This window comes from Ambystoma mexicanum, chromosome 10 (genome assembly GCF_040938575.1).
Source record: "Ambystoma mexicanum isolate Mex_15411 chromosome 10, UKY_AmexF1_1, whole genome shotgun sequence".
NCBI classification, from domain to species: domain Eukaryota; kingdom Metazoa; phylum Chordata; class Amphibia; order Caudata; family Ambystomatidae; genus Ambystoma; species Ambystoma mexicanum.
The window spans coordinates 525,847,737-525,859,884 of NC_090932.1; the positions used below are offsets into that span (position 1 = coordinate 525,847,737).

At 52.8% G+C, this 12,148-nt stretch overlaps 1 protein-coding gene across 1 annotated transcript in view; it reads right to left on the reverse strand.

The window, feature by feature from the left end:
- The window catches only part of UBXN7 (UBX domain protein 7), a 1,247,298-nt gene that overhangs the window by 449,008 nt on the left and 786,142 nt on the right, over nucleotides 1-12,148 (reverse strand). The window lies entirely within an intron of this gene.

Sequence of the window (12,148 nt, forward strand, 5' to 3'; positions counted from 1 at the left end):
ATCTCTGCGTCATACTGACCACAGCCAATGACTGCCCTCTACCTAAGCCCCGCCTCTGGCAGCCATCTTCAGATTTGGAAGCACGTGAAGTGGCAGTATGACCAAGTGAAGAGCCGCAGAGGGGTAGGCGGGAGGGTTCGCATGTGAATCCATGCCAGACCCATGCTGGAGAACAACAGTTACAGGTAAGTAACTTGTTCCTTCTCCAGCATGGGGTCTGGCATGGATTCACATGCTCATGAATAAAGAATACATAGCAGTACACACATGCACAACCACGGGAGGTGGCAAAGGCTCAACATTAAGCATTACATCAAACTCAACATTAAGCATTTTACCTCCTCACCAGGCTCACCTCAGGCAAACAGGTTGCGCAGCACTGCTTGGCCGACCCTGGACTCCTCCCTGGAATCCCGGTCGACGCAGTAGAATTTCGTGAAGGTGTGCGTCGACCTCCACGTAGCAGCCCTGCACATGTCCAGCAGGGGCACACCAGATAGGAACGCCGTGGTAGCTGCGATCGCTCTGGTGGAATGGGCTCTCGGACGGCCAGGCAGCGGTCGGTTTGCCAACCGGTGACAGTACATGATACAGCCGGAGAGCCATCTGGAAATGGAAGCCTTCGAGAGAGCCTTCCCCTGATTGACAGGTCCAAAGTTCACAAAGAGTTGTGACGTTTTCCGAAAACACTTTGTGCGGTCCACGTGGAACTTCAGCGCTCTAGCCACATCCAGCGAGTGCAAAGTCCTCTCAGCCGGCGACGAAGGCGACAGGAAGAACACAGGCAACACCAAGGGTTCGTTGAGATGGAAGTCCGACGGTACCTTGGGCATGAAGGAGGGGTGCGTCCTGAGCACTACCCTCGTGTCGTGAAAAGTCAACTACGGGGCCTTGCAGGAAAGGGCCTGGATCTCTCCCACTCGTCGTGCGGAGGTGATGGCCACAAGAAACGCTGTTTTCCACGACAGAAATTTCAACGGAGCCGAGTGCAGAGGCTCGAAAGGAGGTCCCAATGAGCTTGGTCAGCACCACGTTGGGCTCCCACGCCGGGGCCGGAGCCTTCACCGGCGGGAACGATCTGAACAGTCCCTTCATGAACTCTTTCACCAGACGATGAGACCACAAGGACGTCCGCCCCGTCGTTCTGGTGTTTCGGGAGATCGCAGCAAGATGAATCTTGATGGACGCGTGTGCCAGTCCAGCTTTGGCCAGCGTCAGCAGGTACGGCAGTACTTGGGGAGCCGCAATCCGTAGAGGGTTAATCTTCTGTGCGTGGCACCAGACAGAGAACCTCTTCCATTTGTGTCCGTAGCATTTCAGAGTCGAGGACGCCCTAGCCTTTGCAAGAACCTCTCTGCAGTCGGCCGGTATGTCGTATCCCCCAAACTCTAGCGCTGCAGGAGCCAGGCCTGCAAGTTCAGCGATTTCGGGTCGTGGTGGAGGATGGCGCCTCCTTCCCTGGAGAGTAGATTCGCGTCCACCGGCAGCTTGATTGGCGGGGACGCTGACAAGTCCAGAAGGTCCGGGAACCATATCTGCCTCGGCCATGCAGGTGCGACGAGGATCATCCTGCACCGTGACCTCTTGAGCTGGTTGACGAGCCGGATTAGTAGTGGCCAAGGAGGGAACGCGTAGAGGAACAGGCCCTCCCAGGGGCACGAGAAAGCATCGCCCATGCTCCTCGCCTGGGGAAACCTGCTGGCGAACCTCAGGCACTTGGAGTTCGTCGCCGTCGCGAACAGGTCGATCTGGGGTGTGCCCCACCGTCGGAAGAGGCGATCCACTAGATCCTGCCGTAGCTCCCACTCGTGGCACGAGCGCAGCTCCCTGCTGAGTGAGTCGGCGATGGTGTTTTTATCCCTGCCAGATGAAACGGCACCAGAAACATCCTTTGGGCGACGGCCCAATGCCACAGGTCCTGCGCCTCCTTGGACAGTGCTGGGGGCCTGGTTCCGCCCTGTTTCCTGATGTAAAACATGGTGGTGGTGTTGTCGGTGAAGATCCTCACCACCTTGCCCTTGAGGGACGGAAGGAAGGACCCGAGGGCCCAAAACACTGCACGGAGCTCCAGGACGTTGATATGTAGGGATTTCTCCGTCGGGAGCCAAAGGCCTCTTGCGTGCAGATTTTCGGTGTGCGCTCCCCACCCTTCCAGGGAGGGATCCGTGGTCACTGTCTCCTGGTGGGCTGGGGTCTGGAAGTCCATGCCCGCCGTCAGATGCGCGCGGGTGCCCCACCACCGGATCGCTCGTCGGAAACTCTCGTCGAGTGTGATCCTTTCCTCGAAGCTGCCCGTCGTTTGGATCCAGCGCGCGTCCAGGAACTCCTGCAACGGGCGCATCCGGATCCTGCACATGGGAATGAGGTAGATGCAGGAAGACATCATTCCGAGGAGGGACTTGATGGACCTCACCTTGGCCGCGTCGGCCACCAACATCCGCTGCACCTTGCCCAGGATGGTCCTAGTCCTCTCCTCCGACGGGGAGGCCAGAAGGGACACTGTGTTGAGCCTCGCTCCCAGAAACAGAGCGTCTTGCGCGGGTACCAGGTGGGATTTGGCGTAGTTCACGGAGAATCCCAGGTCCATGAGAAGTTGGACGGTCCTTGCCGTGTGAACCACGGCGAGCTCCCTCGTCTTGGCTCGGATGAGCCAGTCGTCCAGGTAGGGGTAGACGTGGATCCCCTCGCGGCGCAGCTGCGCCGCCACCGGTGCGAGGCACTTGGTGAACACCCTGGGTGCCGACCGTAGTCCGAAGGGGAGGGCTTTGAACTGGTAATGACGCCCTTGGACCACAAACCTGAGGAATTTTCGGTGCCCCTTTAGGATGGGAATATGGAAGTAGGCATCCTCCAAATCCAACGACGACAGGAAGACTCCTTCCTCCAGCTGACCCAGGACGTGCTGGAGGGTGACCATCCGGAACTTCTGCGCCTTGATGAACTTGTTCAGACGTCGCAGGTCCAGGATGGGGCGCCATCCCCCCGTCTTCTTCTTCACGAGGAAGTATCTCGAGTAAACTCCGGAGCCCCGAAGCCTCTTTGGGACGAGTTCGATGGCGCCCTTCCTGAGCATCGCCTTTACCTCCAGGAGAAGTTGAGGGACGTGAAGTTCTTTCCTGGCCACGGGGGGGACGCGTGGACACCTTCTTTGAAACTCGAGCGTGTGGCCCCGGGCCAAGGCGTCCAGCACCCAACGGTCGGTGGAGATGGACTCCCACACGCTGACGAAGCTCGCCAGCCGGCCTCCCACCGGGGTGCCACGGTGGGGGCCTGACCCCACGGCCGGTTCAATCCTGCTTCGACGAGGCTTTGCAGCCTTGACCTCCTTGGCGACGACGGCGGGGTCCGCCAGACTTGCCTCGTCCTCTGTAGGCCTTCTGAGACGACGAGCGGGCCGCTTGACGGTAGGTAGAGAAACCGCCGCCGGAACCTTTGGAGGCGCCCTTGCCTCCGCTGCTCCGAAAGGGCGTCCGTCGTTGTTGCAGAACTCCAAGGGCCCGGGCCGTCGCGGTGTCCGTTTTAATGGCTTGAAGGGAATCGTCCACTGTTTTCCCAAACAGGTTGTTCCCATCGAAGGGCATGTCCAGGACTCTGGTCTGAACGTCTTGACGGAAGTCCGTAGCCTTGAGCCATCCACGCCGCCTAAGGCAAACGCCGTTGCCCAACTGGCGGAACCCAGTGTCGGCGATGTCCGTCGCAACGGTAATGGCGTGGTCCGAAGCAACCTCACCTTCCTGCAGGATCTCCAGGGCCTCTGCCCTCTTGTCGTCCGGCAAGAAGTCCAGCAGGGGAGCCAGTTTGTACCAGAGCTCCCTGTCGTAGCGGGCCACGATAGCCAAGGCGTTGGCCGCTTTAATCGTCGTCGCTGCAGACGAGATGACTCTGCGTCCCATAGCGTCCAATTTCTTTCCCTCGCCGTCCGGTGGGGAAGTCGATGTGGAGGCCGCACCCCCCCCCGCTTTCTTCCTGGCCGCCGCAGAGACGACGGAGTCCGGGGTAGGCTGCGCCCGGAGGCACAGGGGGGCCGTGTCCGGGACCCGGTACTTCTTCTCGTACCGGTCTCTTCTAGCTGGTGTCGTGGAAGGGTTCTTGAGGAGGGTGAGGCCCTCATCCCAAATGTCGTCCAATAGAGGCACTGCGAGGACCGTCTTCCTCTTGGCCTCGCGCCGCTGATAAAGGAAACCTTCCTTCTTCTTCTCCTCAGGGCAGATTTGGAAAAGCTCGGATGCCCTAGTGATCATGGAGTGGAACGTTCCAATCTCGTCGGTCGGAGAAGCCCTGGTGGGAGATGACGACGGTACATCCTCGTCGTATACCTCGTCCGTACCCGTCGCTGCCGTGTCAGTCCCCATATCATCCCCTCGGGTGGACGGGGAGGAGGGCTGGAAGGGGCGCGACGGCTGAAAAGGAGGTGGAGGGTGGATCCTTCTTTTCTTGGTAGGGGGAACAACAGAAGGTCCCGGTTGTGGGTCCCCTGATGGGAGAGGTTCCGTCGGCAACGGTAGTCTCGTCCTTATCTCTGAGCATAAGGACTGTATAGCCAACAAAATGGCCGCCGAGTTGTCTCGCGGCGCTGGCAGAGGGGAATCCGTCGGGCGATCAGGGGCCCCGTCGGTACCCTCGACGATGTCACCTGCGTCGGGATCCATCCCGACGGGCCGGTCTTCTTCCACGCCGAGGCCGTGGCTTAAGACCTCGACTGGCTCCTCCTCCGAGGTTGAGGCCGAATCTACGACGACGCCCTGCCCCCCCCCTTTTTCTTCCCCACGGGGGATTTCACGGGGGTCCTATCGATGGGCACAAAAGAGGACTCCCTCCGAGGTGGCAGGGAGACTGAGCCCCGAGGTCGCCACCACTGGTGTAGCCTCCACAGGCTGAGCCAGGGCTGCCGCGACAGTTTCGATAGAGGGCTTGGCCGGATGGATTAAGGCCTTCACCACCTTAGGTGCGCTCACCGCCTTATCCTTGAGGGGGGGGGGACACTGCCTCGCTCCCCCTCCGCCTTCGAGCTCGACCGGGGCCTCTCCAGGAGCTTCGCCGGGTGCTCGGCCTTCCTCTTACCCGACCCAGAGCGTTGGCTCGTGGTTGATGGTGCCGGGGAGGGTGCGCCTTGCCTGGTGCCCGTAGAGCCCGACCGTTCGGCGCTCCCGGTGCCAGCAGACTCGCGGTGCTTGGCCTTATGTTGGACCCCCGTCGCCGGGGCGTCCTCAAAGGTCTTAGAAGACCGCTCGGATTTCTTCCTCTTCTTCTCGCCGGACGGGCTCTTCCCTTCTAGCCAGTTGGCGAGACGTTGATGGCGGTCCTTCATGGTCCGCTCCGACATGTTGCCGCAAAATGCACAGTCCTTCTCCACGTGCGTCTTGTCCTCATGTAGGCAGTAAAGACAAAAAGAGTGTTCGTCCTCCTTGAAGACGTTCTGCAGATGGCATCCAGGGCAGACCCTGAACAGCTTTCCGGGCGTCGAGCTTCCCTTCTCCTGGGCCATGACCGGGCCTGAGAAACTTCTGGAGTCCTCCAAAAGCGTAGCTCGACGAAAACTTCACCCTTGAGGGGCGCAGACGAATCTGACACGGGTCCCCGTTGATCGGATGGAGAGTCGGTGGAGCTTGAGGCTCTTTTGACCGAAAAAACAAAGTTTTTGAGAAAAAACGTGAAAAAAATAGCACTAACGCTCGAGAGCAATAGCACGAGGATCCCAACACATGAACGTGCGGTAAAAATCTGAAGATGGCTGCCAGAGGCGGGGCTTAGGTAGAGGGCAGTCATTGGCTGTGGTCAGTATGACGCAGAGATCAGTGATTGGTTATTACTACGAAAGACAGATCAGAAACGAAACTGATACTGGTTTTTTCTTTACTGAGGATTCCCAGCCTGACGACGGGGAATATTCATGAGCATGTGAATCCATGCCAGACCCCATGCTGGAGAAATAACGAATTCAAACTACCATTTGCAAGTGCCAATTGCTGCTCTTGGTTTTCCAGCACAAACACACAAAGGCACTACCACTATCAAAGTCCTAATGTTTTAAAGAAAAACATCACTCACAGATGAAACAAAGCTAATTTAACATTCAAAGGTGACATTTGCTCATTTAAAATCTCAACTGAGAACAGTGGTCTTACTGCTTAAATATATGTGTTGATGTGTTTGAATCGGAATGTGTTAGTCCAACTAAGGGCTTTCTAAAACCATATCCAAGGCAATACAAAACTCCACTTAGTATAAGGCTGTACCACCTGAGAACATTATGTAGCGTAGACCGAGCAGCCAGGCTTATTTTAGGAGGGAGAGAGGGTTGTAGCTTGGTACAAAGAAATTGTAGCATACATATGGTCCAAAGAAACACAGACACACTAAGTATTGTAAAAATAATTGTTTATTTTATATGCATGTTGTTAGGGAGAATTCTCAGAAATGTGTTAATTCCCTCCACCTTAGAGACCCCCCCAGCAAATTTGCTGTATTTTGAGGACTTGATTGTTTTAACCTAGAGAGAGTGAGACCCTTTTTTCCCACTCTCTTGTGTGTTTTAATGTGATTTTGAACACTGTTTCTTTTGGTTGTAGAGTCTGACAAACGCCATAGGCATCATCTTTTACATTGTGTCACACAGCACCTTTAGTGCAGTGACACAGGGAAGTCTTTCAGATTTCCCAAAGGTTTAACCACCTTCTCTGGGATGAACTACTGTTTACCAGAGCAGTAAAGTGAAATTGACTTTACTTCCATTTGTAACTTTCTAGACCGAGCACACACTATCTTACAATAGGGTGCTGGAGGGGTTACCTAGTATCCCCTTTGTCTAGCTTCACATGTAACATTTTTTTATGTTACCCTTTCCTCGATGAATGGCTGGTGGTAGTGATTTACTTTTTAACTACTTTGTTGTGCATTTACCATGGGCTGCGTTCGCAGCTAAGCACACAAGGGTGCCATTTTTGTAAAAATGGCCCGTCTTTTTTTCGCCATTTCTTTGTTGAAGGGTCCTTCTTGAGATTTACTCCAAAGTAAGCCACCTGGACATTCTCTCAGAGCTGGTTGCATTTCCACAGAGTTGCTGCTGGAAACTGAAACGCCAGGGAGAGGAACACCAGAATGTGTGCGTTGCTTTTAAGTTGGCCAAGAGCTCCAGGAAGATCCTCCAGAATCCCATGAAGCAGGATTGACCGAGCCTGAGCCCCCTCAACAGAGTGTGGGACCCCAGAAGCAAGGAACATCCATCTCAACAGCCAGAAAGCGCAGTGTTGCTATTCGCATTATTCCCGAGGAGCTGAAACACCAAAGTGCCACTTGTTGGAAAGATTGCCGGCTGCGAGCAGTGACCGCCCCATTGCAGAGCAGGAGTCCCCAGAAGCCCTCCCTCTGGTCCCCACGACTGAGGCCCAGGAACAGTGAGATCTGCAGAGCTGCACAGCAACAAAAGCCATCTGCTGCACCTTTTCTTCAAAACAAAGGTACTGTAAAGTCTGAGAGAACTTACCTCTCATTGTAGAGTTGGTTGCATCTTCTACTACTCACACATCTAATCAGCGTGTGGCCCTACATTTGATTATTTTCTTCAAAGACTTCTAAAACATTGTGCCAAGACTTTTCTACTTACCTACCAGAAGCGCTTCATCCTATACAAGACTTTTGCCCATTGACTTCGACTTAAACTGTTATACTGAATGACTCTGCTTGAGGGATCCGAAAGTATTTGCCTGCTAAATAATATTTGTGGTCTCTTGTTTGTTCTAATGACCTTTTCCTTTTACCAACTTCTAAGAGTATTCTAAATGCAAACAGTAAGATATTAATGTCCCCAGCACCCTAGCTTTTGAAGTCAACCGAGGGTGTAGGTTGTGACGGTGGGCCAACCCAAAAGGGTCTTTACTGATTTAGAACGCAAGAGTGTACAGTTGTGAAGTGTATTTGTGTGTTGCTTTTATATTGCTCCCTTCTGAAGAAGGCTTATTCTAACTGACTGATAAATACATTAATAATTGTTTATTCAAGAAACCTTGCGTGCAAGTGTTTATTTGAATACTTGTCACTGTAAATCTCTGTGTAACCCCCCCCTACAGCTCACATTGACCCCTCTTGAGATAAGCCTGGCTGTTGAGCCACACTATCAACCTGTGTAGTACAGACTTATACCAAAGGTTGGGTCCCTATTACCTGTAGGTCAGGGTTGTTGTAATGCACCCAAAGGGTACTGCACATAATCTTGCCTAACACATGTAGGCCAAGATACATTTTGGGGAAGTAAATACTATCACATGAGTCATACACAATTCTACAAACCAACTGAATACTTATGGTATACAAAGCAAAGTATAACCCTACTAAGAATAGCAATAAGCAGTTCAAGGCTAGTCAAACCTAATGTAACACATTCAGAATGGCAGTAAGCTGTTCTTGGAGAGTAGAACCAGAGTAGTTTGACTTTTAGATTTTTAAAAAAAGTTTTTCTAATTTGCATTGGCTATTGTACAAGCAATAACAGGAAAATAAGATATATGAATGTAACAAAATAATACTATTAAAATACATACAAAGTGCGAAATGAGTTAATCGTTCAATCAATATGCAGTACAATTTGTTAAAATGCCCAATGGCAATATCAAAAATCTGTCTAATATAAATTACCAGTTTGCGAATTAATCATTTGTCTATGCAGTAGATTCAAGGAGGTCTAGTTTAATCCGCGCCATTTTCCAAATTGAATGAGCTGCTGACGTTATTACAAATGATTCAGCAGAATAGAAGGCGCTTCAAAATGTATCAGGTTGAATATATTCTAGGTCACCAACCAATAGACTGTGTAGCCTTGATCAGAATTTATCAATAATGCTGGACAAGACGTCAAAATGTCACGACTGGTTTAGACTTCGCACCCACAAAGTCGACAAATACACTCCTCATAGCTAATTCTTGACAGAGCGCCCAAGTACTCCCTTGTGAGACGGATATTTAATCTCAGGTATATCATGAAGCGTTTCAATGTCGAATAGCATAGATTGGGGAGATATGTTCGAAGTACTTTGTGCCTGAATTCTTGTGTGGAATACTCATCTTTTTTTCATTGAGAGTTTCTCCATATTAGTCACAATAACCCATTAGTAAGCTTTCCGTTTTATAATGACCTCTGCACTTGCCGTATTGGTCAATTGATCTTAGGAAACACCTATTTTGGCTAAAAAATTCTGTGCTGTGCTACGCAGTTTCACCAAGAAAGCATTGTTGCTATCTTTATCATAACCTTTCCCAATCAATCACGTCAGATCATTAAGGAACTCATACTCTGTCTTTAACCTTAAATAAAGCAAGGTCCTCTGGACCAACCATAATACCTCTAGTGACGTGAGGCCATATTCCATTCACAAGAGCTTCTAGCGGGATTGACTGGGGCACGTGAATAATCAACCGCAATATTCGGCCCTCAATTTTCCTTAGCCACTGTATGTGCCTTTCCTCCAAAATGGAGGAACCATACAGTAAGCCCAGGATGATACTGGTCTTGAATATTTCCAACAATGCGGCAATATTACAGCCCACTTCTTTGATTATATATTGCTTGATTGCGCACCATTTTTTCCATGTCTTGGCGAGAATAATCTCCCCATAATAGGTGTTAGTAGGAGCAGCAGTAATAGGGAAAACCAGATAAAAATATTCGCTTGTCACCTGTAATGGAGTGCCTTCTATGCGCCAGGCAAATCGTTGGCTCCCTTTCCTTTTCTTGGCATCTCCAAGGCACATCCCTTTGGTCTTAGAGAAGTTTAGCAACATGGAATTGTCCTGAGCGCAGGTGGACAAAGCAGCAATGGATTGTTGCAGTGCAACAGGAGTCCTGTCCAGAAGTATAGTGTCATCTGCGTATGCCAGCCACCCCACTGGTCTAACATTTATTTTTGGGGGGGAAGTTTCTTATATTCTCAAAATGGGTTGACAAATCAGCTATAAATAAATGCCAGAACGTATCCTTGTTTTAAGCCCTAGTTTGTCTGTCTATAAGGTGTAAATTCCCCCAGATGAGTTCAACCGTACGGTAACAGCTGTATTTGTGTAGCAGGATTTGATTTAATACAATAATTGTGGAGGTGCGGCGTACCTGGTGTGCTATCGAGGAGCTCTGGCCTGTCCGGAGAGAGAAGGGGAGTGGAGACCAGAGGAGGGGCGTCTGCTTAGTGACCCACTGCGGTGACCCTGCCCGGCCGGCCTGTGGTGGAGCTGAGAAGAACAGCACCCCCTCCCAGTGCAGCAGTGCCGGAGCAGAGGTGAGGAGCTGGGGGGAAGGTGAGGTGCGTAGCAGCAGGCGCAGGCCCCCCGGCGTGAGGAGGGTGCGTGCGGTGAAGCAGAGGCTAGACGTCCCGGCGGCGGCATCAGAGGCAGGCAGGAGGCGGCCGCATCACCTGGGTGCCACTAACAGGCAGTGGACATCTACAGAAGATTGGGCTGCGAAGAAGGAGGCGGTGGAGGCTGGTGGGGTCCCCGAGGACCCGGCAGAAAGGCAGAGGGCCAGTCAAGAGTGCCACAGGCAGGGGTGTGTTGGCACCCGGAGTGAGTTAGGGAGGGGCCCTTTCGCAGCAGGAAGGAGCGGAGGAAGGAGCGGAGGCCCGGAGGACAGAGCCCCAGGCGGGGGAGGGGCCCATGCAGAGAAACAGGCAGATTGGAGGACAAAGCCTGGCAAACAGCAAACGCTGGTAGGCAGCGGGGCATAGAGCAGCTCCTATAGTCTGGAAACTGCAGAGTGCCAGCAAGGAGCAGGCGGCCACCGGAGTCTGGGGCGACACCCCTAAGAGAAGCAGGGGGTGTGAGTTGAGAGTTGTGAAAGGCACCAGGGGAGTGCCTGGCCCCCCTCCCCAGTTGGGGGTCAAAAGAATTGCGGCTATCCGGGGCCCCTGTGGATTGCACAGACATTACAGCTGGCCAAGAATAGGAAGGCCAGGGGCCCAGGACTTGATCCCCCCCCCCATAAGGAGTAGGCGACAGAACAGACCAGGACTTTATAACACAAGAGGGGCTGTACGTCCGGAAGAAGCAGCGCCTGAGAAGCGGATGACCAGGAGCTCCCTGATATCAGCGCGGCCTGCATTGTGGGCAACGGCAGGGGAGGCACCACGGGGCCAGAGACGGTGGAAGACCACCTGCACAGGAAGGATCACTTGGACTGATGCAAGGACGACCCCCCAGCAGGGGTGGGGGGACAGTAAGACCAGGTGCAACAGTACCCAGGCCACCAGGGTAGCAACTCAGGGCTTGGACAGCCGTTGGGAGTACGGTCGGGTTGCGGGGTGGGCCCAACATAGAGGTCTTCCAGGTCCAGGGGGTAAATGGGGAAAGCTGGTCACCTTGTGGGTGAGCCCTAAGGTAGTTTACCTACGCTTTGGAATGCAATGGAGAACAGGGATTCCAGCAAGAGCGGCAGTGGGCATCCGAAAGAGCGGTGGGGCAACGAAGTGAAGGACGAGCCGACACAGATGACGAGGCAAGATTTTAGGGGGGAAATGCAGACTCCGAGTCCCTGGCTAAAACCTTTCAAGACCAATTTCAGTTAATGCGATCCGACCTCAATGCAGCGTTAGGAGAAATACGACAAGAAATGGCGCAATTGGGGGAAAGGACAGACTTGTTGGAAAGAGGCCTCCAGGAAAGTGAAAGGGACACAATGGCAAATAGTGAGGCTATCGAGCGGCTGGACACTGCAACAAGGAACATGAAAGCAATGGTAGAGGATCTTGAAAACAGATCTCGAAGGGTCAACATCAGGATTAAATCACTGCCGGAGGCAGTGACGGACCGACAACTGAAGGAAGAAATCCAGCTTATCTTTGCGGAGCTCTTGGGCGAAGGGGCACTGGACTCGAAAGAATTGGACAGAGTCCATAGAGTTGGCCGGCTCGCTGGATGTCCCAACGGCAGACACTATGGAAGTTGCGGCCGCCTTTGCTAGGTACGGTCAGAAGGAAGCGGGGTTGCAAGCGGCCAGGCAGAGCGAGCCGGTACTTCACAAAGGGCAAGAAATATCCTTGTTTCACAATTTGGCTACTAGCACGCTGAGGAAAAGAAGGAGCATGGGTCCAGTTTTGAAGGAGTTGACTAGGAAAGGGATAAAATAGAAGTGGACTTTTCCTTTCGGCTTAATTTTTGAGTGGGAGGGGAG